The sequence below is a fragment of the Corvus brachyrhynchos genome, unplaced genomic scaffold (assembly GCF_000691975.1).
Source record: "Corvus brachyrhynchos isolate BGI_N302 unplaced genomic scaffold, ASM69197v1 scaffold90, whole genome shotgun sequence".
Lineage (NCBI taxonomy): Eukaryota > Metazoa > Chordata > Aves > Passeriformes > Corvidae > Corvus > Corvus brachyrhynchos.
The window spans coordinates 1,423,514-1,438,213 of record NW_008236932.1 but is presented as its reverse complement, the minus strand read 5'-3'; the positions used below and the strand labels follow the sequence as shown (position 1 = coordinate 1,438,213).

Sequence of the window (14,700 nt, the reverse complement as noted above, 5' to 3'; positions counted from 1 at the left end):
GTGTATATATATATATATATATATATACAAAGCCGAAAGAGAAACAAACGTAAATATTTGAGAAAAATAAAAATATTTAGTTAAAACAAAAAATGTTTGTCCAGGAGATCTCTAAGGTCTCTTCCTGTGGTTGCTAGTGTACTGGCACAATAATATAAAGATAGTGAACTGATGTCTCAGTTCCTCCTTTTTTTGCCATTCTAATATTAAAATGGAAGAAGGAAGAGCAGCCTCCCACTTCCTGCCTGATTCTGGGAATATAGATCAGAAACAGCTGACAGGGAGATTTATCCAGAACAGCAAACACAACCAGTCCATGAAATTAATTATTTTAATATATTTTAAATCCTTGAAGTATTTTGAACACCTTCTTCCAAGAAACATATACATCTTCCTCTTCATAGACCAACTGAGTTACTACAAAATATGTACTGTTTTGAAGCCTTTTTTGCCAAGAGGTGTTGAGATCTGTGGTGCTACAAAGCTGTTTCCCCAGCTGCTCGCCTGGGAGCTGTCTCTGGCCACTCGTCTCAGTGGACCTGCCCGCTGTGCCAGTGGGCATGATCGCTGTTGGAAGCCATCACACGAATGGTCAAACAAATAAGATCCACGTGCTGGGGATCTCATGGTGGCAACCAGCAGTTCAAGGCATGGACTGGAAGCAGTACCTACTTTGGGCAAATGTGTCACCTGGCTCAGCCCAGTTTCTACTGTGTTAGGAGAGGATGCACTTGTGCTCTGGTTTTTGTTGCCCTGTCCTATGGGAGGTTATTGTTGGCTGAACCAGACAGTTGAGAGTCACAGTCAGAAGTGATTTTGGCAGCCCAGGCAGGATCCAGCTGGGTCTGCAGTCCAAAAAGCCTGACTGATTTTGTCTCAGGTGAAAACAACTCCCACTTGTACGTGGTGACAGACACAAGACTAAGAGCATTATATAGTTCTTGTATGGCAAAAAAGTAATGAATAGCACACATGAGTAGAGGTGAACAAAACATTATGATCTTGGAACAATTGTTAAGGATCAAGATTTGTGTTTAGAGAGTATTTATTAGGTCATACCTCATGATTGAACTGTTGTTCAGTTGCAGTACCTTTAGATCTCTAAAACTTAAATAGATCTGGCTCAGTACTAAAATCAGGATCTAGGCATAGTAGTTGAAACTTTCAGAAAAGCTTAGACATTCATATGGTGTAGTTTCGGCCTCAGCAAAACCAACTTAAATAATTGTAAGGTTAATTAGTCTTCAAGTTTTAAAATATAAATGATCCAGTTGTTGAAATTTGGAAGATTTACCCTATATTCATTTCAGAGAAAAATGTTTTTAGTGGTTGGGATAAGACCATAATTTTATTTGTTGTGGCTGTTGCTCTGGTCCTACATTTGTCTAAGTTTTGTCAGCAGCATACTTAGAAAGGCAGTGCATACAACTCTGTTTTGCATACACATGCAGTGACACTGGTTTCATGTTTTGTTATCTAAAAATTTGCTTCACATACCCAAGATCCTCCAGCAGAGATGAGTGGATGGGGATTGAGGAGGAGTGGTGTATCTTGAGGTGCCATGAATTCTCACACCTGTATTTATGGCATACTGAGGGTACAGCTGGAGCATTCAGGAGGTGCCTTGAAAGGTCCCAATGAGAACACAGGGAGGCATATAAAGATATGATTATTTACTTAGTTTTTGCATATACAGTGTGGGATTCAGGGTAGAATTAAAAAATATGTAACACATCTTTTGATATGATCTGAACAACTTATACATGCAGAGCTAAGGTCATTGTCAATGTAACCTCTTTGAATGTTACATAGGATAAATTCATTCAATTTTTTTAGAGGCTTATACATTTTTACTTCAGCCTTTTAAACAGGAAATCATAGTCATCTCTGATGTTCTGATAGATAGAATACTTAAATGCTGACATTGTGCTGCTTATTAGATCTAAGTGTTAGAATATTAAAAAAAAATCAAATGGAAAATATTAGTGGATTTGTAATTATGCCTTCAGAATGATGAGAATTACGAGTTTTCTGGTTTAGAGAGCAAATGTTGTTTCAAAGCCACTTCTCTTATGTTAAGAACATAAACCATCAGCATTAGGAAATTCCCATACTATGTTTTAACCAGAGTACAAAAAAGGGAATAAAATTCTATTTTGTGCTAGTGACCTTTTTGTTCTCTTATAATACCTCTAAGCTATTTCCCACAATATATTTCTTTTTGCTAAGTCTGTATGTTGACATGGAACCTATTATTTTAGATGAGCATGTTACTTCTGGAAAAATTCATTGGTCCCAGTCAAAGGATCTTATATTATTCTTTCTCAAAGAAAAGCAATGTGTTGGCTTTCATTTTTATTAGACATTTATGTCAAAGCTGCAGGTTACTTCATTAGTTCAGTAATTTAAGATACGTCAACTTCCTTTTCTAACACAGGTGTTTAAACTACACTTGGTAACAGTTTATATTCAGAACATACTTCAAGGTTGCCACTCATGTTATTATATTTTGTATTCTCAGACTTTCTTGTAAAATCTATGGCCTGAAGTTGTGAAATCAGAGTGTATTTTGTTCTACATGTGGAGCTAGGTAGACTCCCTCTGGTGGTAAATTCCAACCTCAACTGTACAGGGATTACCATTTCTCTGTGTTGATCAAATAGCTACACTGGCAGAGAACTATGTGCATCAAAATTTACTGTGAAAGTAACGTGACTGGAGCCTGTCTTTGGCCTTCTTACAAAGTGGGTTACAAAAGTCACAAAGATGCACTACAGAAAAATGTAATAAAATCCGTGCACCTCTTAGACAGGTGAAAAATACATCTCGCGTTGTCCATCCAAGAAGATGAGGAATATACAAATGGAAAAAGGAGTTAGAAATGACTTGCAATATTGAGAAATACAAATCTACTGGATCAAGCCATTGCATTGTACTGAACCAAAACCCTAAGTAGTTTTTGTCTTTAGAAACATAATTTCCCTTTATAGCTTTGTGAAATTACCATAATACGCATTTTCAAATACACATCTGCTTCCCAGAATAGCTATCTGAAACTGGCGGGAAGTTGTTGTCTCATCCATCTACCACAACAGGGAGTCAAGAAGCTGTATCAAAAAGGAATAGCCAATGCTTCACAGCCAAAATGCCAAGATGATATAAAGGTGATAGCACAGGTCTTGGTCAGTCCTTCAAATGTGATTTAGTTGATGAAACAGATTCGGGCTTAATAACTTTGCACTTATGAAAAAGGATTAAATTCTTAAATTAAAGAACTTGAAAATTGTTTGCCAGAATTTAAAAAAATGTATCAATCAGGAAGCAAATATGAAATACACAGAGCAAAACAAGAACTAACCAGTAAGAAAACAAAACATCATCCGCAAAATAGGTGACTTTCATTATGGGGTTATTAACAGAAGCATTTTCATAAGGCATGAGAAAAAGATTTTTTTTTACTTAATGTTTAGGCCCCAGGCCAAGAATCTTGTGTGTCTGCAGAGGATAGCAAGAAAGATGTAGACTAACTTAAAGTACTTCAAGGAACAGCAACAAAAAGGATAAAAAATTAAATAACATGATCTCTGAGGAAAATCTGAGAAAGAAATGAAGGATGTGATATTAATCTAATATATGAGATGTTTTAAAGAATGGTGTAAAGAAAAGCAGTGGTGAGCAATCTTGCATCTCCCTCATAATGTGGCAAGAAGTAAAGTTTAATTTGCATATGGGAAAGTTTTGGGCAGATAATAAGAAAACTTTCTAATATGTGCAGTGTTGATGATATATGAACCAACTCTTTCAAGAGACACTGCACAGTATTTTGAACAATGTTTTTCATGAGTGGTCTCTGTATATGTGGCCTTAGAATAGGGAACAGATTGGGTCACTTCCTTCATTCCAGGTGGCAAGGTACTATCTCTTAATACTAGACCTACATAACTTCTGCTGGGTATGCTCGGTTTTAGACTGTAGCTATAAATGCAAGAGCAAGCACTGATTTTCTCTCATTACATTGGAGATACCCACATTTTATGGATTGTTGAAATGTGCTTATCAAGAGACACAGAATTAAACTGTCATCTTTTCTTGCCTCAGAGTTTTCATGAGAAAGGTGACTATTTGGTAATGCTTGTAAAACTTACTTGTTGTGTTTGGCATCTTCTGCCGCTGAATGGTACCAGGGAGTCTGGATCTGTTGTTTTTCCTCCTTCACCCACACTTCACATATTTTTTCAGTTTTATTTATATCTGAAAAAGAAGCTGCAGGGGATTTTTTTAAAAGGGAAGCATCCAACAGAAACAAGTGTTCCAGTTCACGTGAAGCAAATAGTAATCCTGAAACATAAACCAAAATCACTTAGATCATTCTGTCACAATATAAATCCTGTACAGTATTTTCTTAAGAATTCCTTAAAAAATGATTTTGTCTCTCACATTTGTTCTACATGATCAGTTACTTTTGTCAGTTAGGTATCTGTCTCTGATAACATTCTGCCTTATCATGGGATTGTAGGAGATGGAGGTGGAATGGACCTCAAGAAACTTCTGGTTCATGGCACTGCCTTATGTTCATCTGTCTCCTATCTGACAATATGCACAGGTCAATTTTTAAAACTTAAAATTTTTTGGTTTTCATTCTATTTATTGAAGCAAACTGATATGAAAATTTAAAGACAGAGGGAAAAGTCCTTAACAACACCTGGGACAATATGATGATCCTCCCCCCCTGCCTTCCAACATTTTGCTCTGTTAAATGTGCATTTTGTTTTCCTTTCACTCTTTATACTATTTTACAGATTATTTTCCTAGAATTGTTGTTTTCTAGCTTCATCTTTCCTTTGCCCTTATTTTCTGTTATCTTCACAGATGATGGTGCAAAGAGAACTCAGTGAAATGACTTGCTATAGAACACCCATCAGAAGTAGAGCATCTTTTCACTGAAGAAAATGGAAATGCAGTAAGAACAGAAATTATGCTTGTAATTGTTGATAATCATCTCGATACATTCCCAGTCCATTTTTCCCTACTCTGATTGAATTTATGTTGTGGTCTGCACATGCTGTGTATCACAATGAGTACAGTGACTACAGTGAGTACACAATGAGTGTCCAGTGTTGCATCCAAGCATCTCATTCCCTCCATCACTTCTTTGGAAGATGCTTGTGGTTTCCTCTGGACATCAGATTCCCTTCTCTACTCTTTCAGGATGGATCTGATGCCAGTAGCATGACTGAAATCCAGGCCGAAAGTGATGGCTGACCTCCCACCCATCTACTTATGGGAATCTGATGGGTTAGAAAATTCTAGGGAAAAATCCAGCCTGTTTCTTAGAAGGTTCTTATATGCAATGTAAACCTGAAGGCAGGAAATAACTCTGCAAAACAGAATAGTTTGTAAAATTAATGAAAAATACCTGGAGAATAGAATCATAACATTCTACACTCCATGATGATGCAATACGGGCCACCCATGATTTATCAAAACTGTTTCGTTATGCTAAATTTGGATTTCAAGAATATAAATTTTTACAGAGTTTTGTGCAATCAATTTTGAACCTCCTTTGTATTTCTTTTTTCCCTCCTTTCTTCTGATCTTTCAGTAACTGTCACTATATCTGCATTATTCTGCAGCCAGTGCCATTGTCAAGTTTGGGACCAGCTGGAAAAAACAATAACATCTTCTGCTACAGCTGGGCTGCTCTCCATTCAAGTACTGCTCTGGAATGGATACCAAATGCTACCAGCTGGATTGTGAAACTCCAGTTTATAAATCATGATTAAAATGAAAAAGAACTAAAAAAGTTTGTGCACAAAGAGGGAATGTTAAGCACTGGGTTTTTAATAATGTAACTCATTAGGCTTGAAACTTTTTGTGTCATCTTATACTGTATTTGCAACAAAAAGAATTAAAAAAGTTGAAGAACCTGTTGAATTTCTGAATGCCTGATAGCAAAGACCCCTTTGCCCTGAAAATATGTAAGAAGAGAGAGCTTAATGCACGTACAGTGTCTTATAATGTGACTTTTGTTTGTATAAATGGAAGAACTATGATGATTTGCAGTTTTTGCTGTTAACTGAGCAATTGTTTGGGTGGCAACTGTCCATTTCAGTGTGGAATCTGGGAAATACCCACAAAATATTGGGTGTTATGCTAGGTACATTTCTCTTCTGTGGCAAGAAAAGTGAGCTGCAGCAACAGGAAACTCCAATAGTACGAGAAAGAAAGCAGATAGCTCCTTGAAGATGACAAATCAAAAAAAAAAAAAGTATTTCCATGTTTAAAAAATTCACAGGAATTCCATTTATGTGCAGGGGCTCTCATTTGTTTGAGAGCTGTTAGCCAGCTTTGATGCTGGAAGAGGATTCTCACCAGCCTTATATGTCTTCACAGCATACATTCCAGAAGGTCTATTGATGTATGAGCTGAAACAGAGATGAAGAGAAGTACTGGAGTCTAAAGCTTCATTGATGAAACTAATAAGCTTGCTCACCAGAAAGCAGCTAGAAATAGAATTTTTAATGAGTTTTTCTCTAAGAAGCACTATGAGTTGACATGGACTGAACTTCAGGACATTTACACCAGCAGTGCCTGTGAATCAGTATTTAGTTTGTTGATATTAAAGTTCAGTTTGGAAACCAGTGCCATCATTTTCTCATTGGGCACCATGGGAAAAAAGGTAAACTTTATATGTTTTATGTTGTGCAAATAGTAAAAATCTCAAAGACTTCCTTAATTGATGGCCTAAAGGCTATGAAGAAAACCGTTACATTCTAATTCCCAGAGTAATGGGAAGTCCAAAAACTAATGTCAGATTTGGGTTTCATGAGCTGATTTTCCCGAGCCATATTATATCAATTTGAATTTGTTTTCCCAGCTCCTTGAGCATGATATCTCTTTGCATGACCTTAAGTGTTATGAAATACAGAAGGGACTCAGTAGGAACCTATAGGCTGAGTTCTGCCACATCCACCACGTGGCGCCTGTGGGAACCCTTTCTTAAACTGGCTGCATCCCAGCTCAGTGGGGAACTCAAAAGTTCTTGGATGGCTCTACTAGTATTGAAGATTGTCTCCTTTTGCTCTTGTAAACGCATTAAAAGGTGTTATTGTTTAACAGCATCCCAAGTGCCTGGGAGTAAATGTTGCAAAGACTGGGGGCATACACAACATTTTTCTTACCTTGTTTGCCTTTGCTTTCTGTGTCTGTATCCAGGACTCTTAGCACTCTATAGTCTTTTTTTCTTTTTTTCATCAGAGAGAATCCTAAATCATTCTCCTACCCTTTGATTTGTAAAAGTACTACAGCGGTGAATATTTTGCTTTCATTTCATTTATGAGGAAAAATTCTTGGTCTGCATTTTGCTCTATGAATTTTTTTATCTCAAAGCAAGAGGTCAGGCAAGCACATGTAAAACATATTGTTGCTCTATAAAATACAAAGAGAAAAGAATAACAAATGGAGAAGATCTGATTAGCTAAAATGAAATAATGCATTGCTTTCCTGTGAAAATAACAGTGAGCACTGTCTGAATATCAATTAGGAGAAATAAAGCAAAAATAAAAAATTACAGTATAGCTGGAACAAAGGAATATTTGCCACAGGAGTACTCAGAGTCTACTGAACGAATATACATTCCAATCCTCAGCAACTATGTGCACTAAGACTTAGTGACTTTCTGCAGGTAAACCCATTAACAAAAGAAATCCATGCTTACTACCTACAGCATATTTTTTAATAAGAATAGATCTCTTAACAGTCCCATGTGTGCTATGGATTAAAAAAAAGGCAGTGCATTCATGCTGGTTTATGGCACATGGCTTGAAAGCAGTGCATTTGTCATGTCACTAGATGGTCACCTGCCAAAATTTGCCCACATCATCTTATCTGCTTATGTGTCAACAATATACTTATCCTGGTTGTCTAGAGTTCAATGAAATCAGTCAAGTTTCCAGGGAGGTATGCTATGAGAAGACTGAAAGGGAATTTGGGTGCAGTGGAAGGAGGTGAATGTTTAATTTAAAACTTTTTAAGATATTCAAGCCTCCAAGCCTTTTAATGTCAACAAAATACTCTAATTACTTAAACAAAAGGACCTGCAGATAAGAGAAGAACTCAGTCACTGGGCAGCATCTAAAACATGGAGCTGCCTAATAAGGTTAATACTTTTATATGTGTTCCATCTTATTCTGTATAAATATCTTATATGTGGTAATGTTGTTTGTCACAAAACTAATGAACCTGTTAAAACTCAGGAAAACCGTCTGGTACATGGAATTTCACAGACATATTTAGTAAGGCCTGTACATTCCAGTAATGAGAAACTCAGGCTGGTGCACTAAAATGCTCCCGAAATGCTATCCAAAAAGCCCTCAACACTATTTTTCTGCTGGACCAGGCTGATAAATGCCATGATGCATCATGCAAGGACAAGCAGTATTTGGAACATCTCTGGGAGAAGTCCTGGTGGTCTCCCCTTCCACTCTGGGCAAACACAGGCAAGGTCTGCAAGGTGCCTATGGTGTCTGGAGACCACCGACATGCTGGATAGTGCTCTGGACAGATTCAGCAGAGAGCAGTTGAGTTGGGTCAGTGTAAACACCTGCACTCTGTCTGACCTGCTAACTTCTGAAGAGGAATTTCTCCTAATTGGTTTGTATAAGGAAAACTAATGCTAGGCGAGGGGGGGGAAAAGCACATATTGGTCAGATAGCGGGTAAGAACCTCAGTCTGACCCAGCTGTGTCTTGTCTGTGACAAAGAAAAGTGAAATGAATTGCAAGGTCATTGCACCCGGCCTGTATCAGACTGTCTTTCATGCTCAATAAATGATGTGTGATTACAGCAAGCAGCTACCTCTGAGGGAGTATATTTTGGCAAAACCTCTCCCCTCTCTCCTTAACACTGGTACTATGGCTTTGTGCCATGGTATCCTCCTACCTGTCAAAATACTTCAGTCTGAATGCACTGACTGCTACCGAGTGAGGAGTAACCCTGGTGGAAGGCAGCCACTGCAGGAATGCTCACAGTGAAGTGAAGTCGCTGGGCAGAGAGGTCGCTCCACCCATTCTCACAGGGGTCATTCTGCTATCTTTAGGACGTCCTTCTCAAACACAGGGAGTGGTGGTTTAGGAACTAACAGGTTATTTTGTCCAGGTCTCTGGTTCATGGAGAATGCAGCAAAGTTATTGTCTCTTTTACCTATTTTTCCATTTTTCCCTCTCCAAAATCACTCAGTCAAGGTGTGGAGGGCATTGTTTATTTGTTTTGGCTCTCTTCTTTTTGGTTATGTTTTAGTTTGGGTTTTTTTCATAGGGGGGTGATTTTTTGCTATGTTTTGGTTTGGGTTTTTTGTACCTAAGGGTTGTTTTTTCTCACTGCTTTCCCTCAAAAGCTCAACACTGAAATTTGTTTCTTTTATGGGTAGAGTAAACTGAAGACAGATTTTGTTTGCTTCCGTTTACTAAACCTCTCTTGTTAAAAATGACTGATGGTTGTTTATCCTTTCTTTTGTGCTTTGAACAGATACCAAATCTCAGATTTTGAGAAAGGAATATAGAAGGATCATGGATTTATCATCATTCATCATGCACTTCATTGTGCATGTGTGTGCCTGCACTGCAAACTGAGACTGCAGATAAATTCATTTGTCTCTTTGCAGTGAGCTGTAATTAGAATTCTGACTGGCTGGAAAGTGACTATTCATTACACTGCAACACTACAGACCTAGATTAACTTTTTCTGGAGGCTTTTCAAAAACACCATTTGCACTTTCTGTCATGCACTGAATAATAATGACATAGTGCAATAGGTTCTTGATATTTGGTAACACAATAGCAAATATGAGCCCATGTCATCCACTGGGAGCCCACTGCGTTAGGTCATATATAAACACCATTTGTTTTGGCTCCATCTAAAAGGTCTTACAGTCAAGTGAGCAAGACTAAGCCTGAGAAGACATGTCTCCTTTACAGCAGATGTCTTTATTGCTCCAGCCCAGCGCAGACAGCTTCCTAAAGGCACAGGCAGAGTGCCTCAGTATAAGCAGCATCTGGCAGCAGAGAGCCAGTGGAGTAACCCTGGTGTTGGCCTCTGTTTGGCTGATGGTACACAAGGATGGCCATTGTTAGTGCCCACAATCTTTGACTACCATCTTCATCCCTTAGAGCTGCTAAAAGCCAAGTCAGCCTCAGAAAATACCAGAAAAGAAGACAGTTAAATACCTGATCCAAAATGCCAAAATGAGGCTACCAGCTCCTTTGAAACACAAAGGTGTTCTTCAGACATAGTCAAGGATTTAGAACTATCTAGTCCTTGAAATAACATGGGTAACCTTCCAAGCCTGTTCTGTATTTAGCAGATGCAAATTTCTATTCCCTTGCCTGCAAACATCTTGAAGCGGGAATTCTTCTAGGTCAAATGAATTACTTAGCAGCCTTTAATTTGAGGTGTATTTTTACCTGTAACAATATAAAATTCTTACCTTTTAGGCTGGAATATGTTTTCTTAGGAGTAGTCAATTTTTCTTTAAAAGTTGAACAAAACCATGCTTTTTAAGAAGAATAAAATAAAATTTCATGTCTGCTGCTAAAGAAAAACAAAAAACAGGGGATTGTTCTTTCTTACCATCTTTAATACTGAAGCCTAAGAAGTCGGAAAATGTACATCTGGATTAGGAATGTCTTTGAAATTCCAGTAGTCACTTTCAATGCTCAGATAAGATTCTGTTTTGATCAATAGGGTTGTCATATTGAACAATTCTGTGTATATGTGAAACACAGCTGCTAGGGACTATTATTTAATTCTGTTTTTCTAGTGGTGCTTGTTTGTATAGATACATTGAATGAGTTTTGAATCATATTAAAAATTAATACAGGGAAGTTTTGGTTCTCAATGTGTAAGAACTTTTGTCTGTGTGTGAATGACTGAAGGGAGGTAAAGAATAATTCAGGATTTTTAACAGAATGGAAGATGGAGAGTGGTGCTACAATACCTCAAACAAAGAAGCAGGTTTAATGAAGTCCGGTCTTTCTCAGAGCTAACCCTTTACCCTTTTTTTTGGCCAGGAATTCTGTATACTGCACCACTGGGGCCTTGACACAAACCAGAGTTTTTTTGAAGTCACTAAGTCCTTTAGAAATACAGATTTTTAATGTTTCTATTACTGTTTAAATGTTTCACGTATACCAGGTCCACTGTACTATTTTGTCAGCCTCTTCCATTTGTTTATATTGCCTATTGTTTCCTGTCCTGAACTGTAAATGTCTTAAGGCAGTGGATGTCCCTCTGTTCTGTACCCATCAAGGACCAAAAGAGCCGTGAGTTGTTACCTATGACTGGGCACCCAAAGTACTAAAAGTACCTATATGGAAGATTTGCTGTGACCCATAGAGAAGAGACCTGGTTGTTACAGAAGCTGCTATCAGAAGGACTTCTGTACCACACTGTGGGAATGACTCATTCCATTCTGAAAATTCTTGAAAGGATAATCAAAACTAATCTGCCACCAACTTTAAAGAAAAGCTTGAAACCCTGCATGAAAGCTTGAACAGGTGTTGTGATTTCTACTGGAGAAGAAGAACGTACCATGCTATACTTGCACTTTGATTGCATGTTAAGATAAAAACAGTTTACTGAACTAAAATACTATATAATACTAATATTAATGATAGTAGTAGTAATAGTAGGAAAGAAAAGGAAAGAGAAAGAGGAATAAAACTCAAGAGAAAGAAGTGATGTACAATAAAATGCTCACCACTTTCTGACTGGCCCTGAGCCATAGAATTGCAGAATCAACTAGGTTGGAAAAGACCTTGGAGATCATCAAGTCCAACCTATGACCTAACACTCCCTTATCAACAAAACCATGGCACTGAGTGCCACATCCAGTCTTCTTTTAAACACCTCTAGGGACAGTGACTCCACCACTTCCCTGGGCAGCCCATTACAGTGCTTAACTATACTTTATGTAGAGAATTTTATTCCAAAGTCTAGCCTAAACTTCCCCTGGTAGAGCTTAAGACTGCTGAGCTTAAATACAGCAGCTCCTGGCCAATTCTCCCCAGTTTATATACTGGACATAACATTCTGTGGTATGGAATATCCTTTTGGCCAATTCAGATCAGCTGTCCTGGTTATGCTTTCTCGCAGCTTCTTATGCACCAGCTCAGTGCCAAAGCAGGGAACACTGAGAAGTCCTTAATTTAGGGTAAGCCCTACTTACCAATGACATTATTAACACTATTCTCATGCTAAATCCAAAACACAGCACTGTACCAGCTACTAGGAAGAAAATTAACTTAATCCAAGCCAAAACAAGGACACACTCCTTGGTGGTGCAATGTACATGCATGCCTCCCAGATGACTAAGTGACATTAAAAGAACTGCTTGTTTCAAGGAGTTCTCAGTAAATCCATTTATGATTAAAAAATTACAAAACTCACTCAAGCAGGAAATTCAGTGTTAAATATGCCACAAATGGAGCAAGTGATTCCTCTCACACTACTGATGTAAGGAATCTCTATGTCAGTGATTAATTCTTGTCATAGAATAATAGCAATTAGGCCTAAATTTTATTTATGGATGACAGAGATAGGTGGAATTAAAATAACTTCATTCCCTTTGTTATAGTAGGACAAACAGCAAAATCTACATGTTCAAAGTTTAGTAGCATTACAGCTTTTTCCCTGCACGTAATCAGAATGAGTTCTTCATTCTTAATTTAGCTGTTTTTAATGACTTGCTCTGTAGCTGGACTTCACACGTGACATCAGATAATATTACTTTGTGCCGACACTGCAGTAGAGGTTCATTCCTGTCCCTCAGGGACAACACTAGCTGTGCAGCTGCAAAATAAGCTCATTCCCAGTCCCACGAGGTATGCTTATCTGATAAATCACTGTATGTGGCAGCGGTTTAAACTAAGACCCTTGCACTGTAGCAGGGTCCTTATATTAAGATAGGAAGGCACTGTTCAGGGAGAGCTCAGGGAGCCCTTTTTGCCACTGCTGAACTGCCAGGTGCCTGTGCAAGGGATTGCAGCCTGCTGGAGGTTAGCCAGCCCCAACCTGTTTGCACTCTCACAGTCAGAGCTGTAGGCTCGTTTAACAAACAGCTCTAATCTTAGCCCTTCTGGACAGCTTTATTCCAGCTCAACTACAGCTTGCACACATACAGTGTATGTTCAATACCAGACCACACTGACCAGCTGTACCCTCAGCAGATCAAGTAACCAACATTACTTTAAATAAACTTTCTATGTCATGGAGTTGGTACTGCTGTTTAAAATTTACAGTGAATATGCCCCTCTTATTACTATTTCAATTCAGCAGTCCCAGAGCAATCTTTTTACATTCAGGTAGAAATGTTATATAGACTTTACCAAACAGAAAATTGAATCAATTCACTCCATAGTTGATTAAAGCTATTTATTTGTTCAGTGTGTTTTATTGTGTATCAAATTATCCTCACCTTATCAACATAAGAACAAATTCTGGAGAAGGCACATATAACATGAAGTGCTTTGGGGTAGCACACAAAATATGACGTGAATGTGAAAAACAGCTTTGTCATCTTTACATTTTTCCAAAGAGAGTTTCTCATTCTCATGAGACTTTGAAAAGGGTTGTAGGAAGTTCCTTAGATATTGAATATCCTATCCATAAATAGCCACAAGTAAGCATGAAAAGCAGTTCTGAACAACAAGAACTGGCTTTGGATTCAAAATGCAGTTTGAATACACTGAGAGCTTAAATTTGTGTGCTGCCTCAAGACAAGCTTGTGTTGAAAGATAAGATTTAGCTTGCTTTAGATCTAAACATGTGGCACTTTGCTGGGCATTCTGTATTTGATTTTGAAAGACTTAGCACATTTAGTTCTTTGAAATACCAACTGATCCAAAAGAAAAAGATAAGATTTCAAGGACAGATGTTAAAATTGTGACATATTGAGCATGAATAAATTAATGCATGTAGACTGAACTTAGGCATTAAAATTATTCCAGTTGCCCATTAAGTCAAGAATTCTTATCCAATCTTTCACAACTCAAATTTTGAAAATCCTAAAGTTCTTCCTACCCCTGACTTTCACAGCCCAAAATGTTTTTTAACCTAATTTAAATAGTAATCTGTTTTTCAAAGACACTATTCTCTTCAGGAACAACTACACAATCAAATGAAGGTATGGCTGTAATACGTGGTAGTTTTTCCACACCAACCTTATAGAACAGACGCTGATAACAATAACAGTCATTGCATCATGGCAGTCTTAGTGTGTGCTATCAGAAAAGAAGCTCTCCAGGGACCCTTAGTTAAATTAAAAGCAGTATACTAGGAAATGGTACAGCTGCACTTTAATAGGCAGGCATATCTTTCCTTTCTCATCAAAACCACCAAGAAGGTTAGGAGCACAAATCTTTATTGACCACCAGTAAAATTTGTTATACTAACTCATTGAGGCACTTCATAAGTCTTCTTCTAACTTATCTTTGCAGCTTATACATACCATAAATATTGTTCTTCTGTCCATCTATCAATCAATCAGCAAATGAGGTTGTTTGAGCTAATGGTGAACTAATGATATTCTAATGGTTCTCTCTGAAAGAATACAGCATGCTTCAGCTTTGTAAAAATAATTGTTCTTCTCTTGCTCTGAATTTGATAAGTAGGCAAAACATACTACATGATATCATGGTCTAAGAAA

General features: G+C 37.7%; 1 long non-coding RNA gene across 2 annotated transcripts in view; it reads left to right on the top strand.

The window, feature by feature from the left end:
- LOC108445200 overlaps positions 1 to 8,820 on the top strand; it is a 25,362-nt gene extending 16,542 nt beyond the window's left edge. Inside the window, exons 2-3 of one of the 2 annotated variants that reach the window (XR_001859966.1) lie at positions 4,870 to 4,960; positions 5,634 to 8,820. This is a non-coding gene — a long non-coding RNA (uncharacterized LOC108445200). Of the gene's footprint in view, positions 1 to 4,869; positions 4,961 to 5,602 lie in introns of both variants that reach the window. The other variant, XR_001859967.1, reaches the window with a different exon arrangement.
- Positions 8,821 to 14,700: the final 5,880 nt, after the last annotated feature.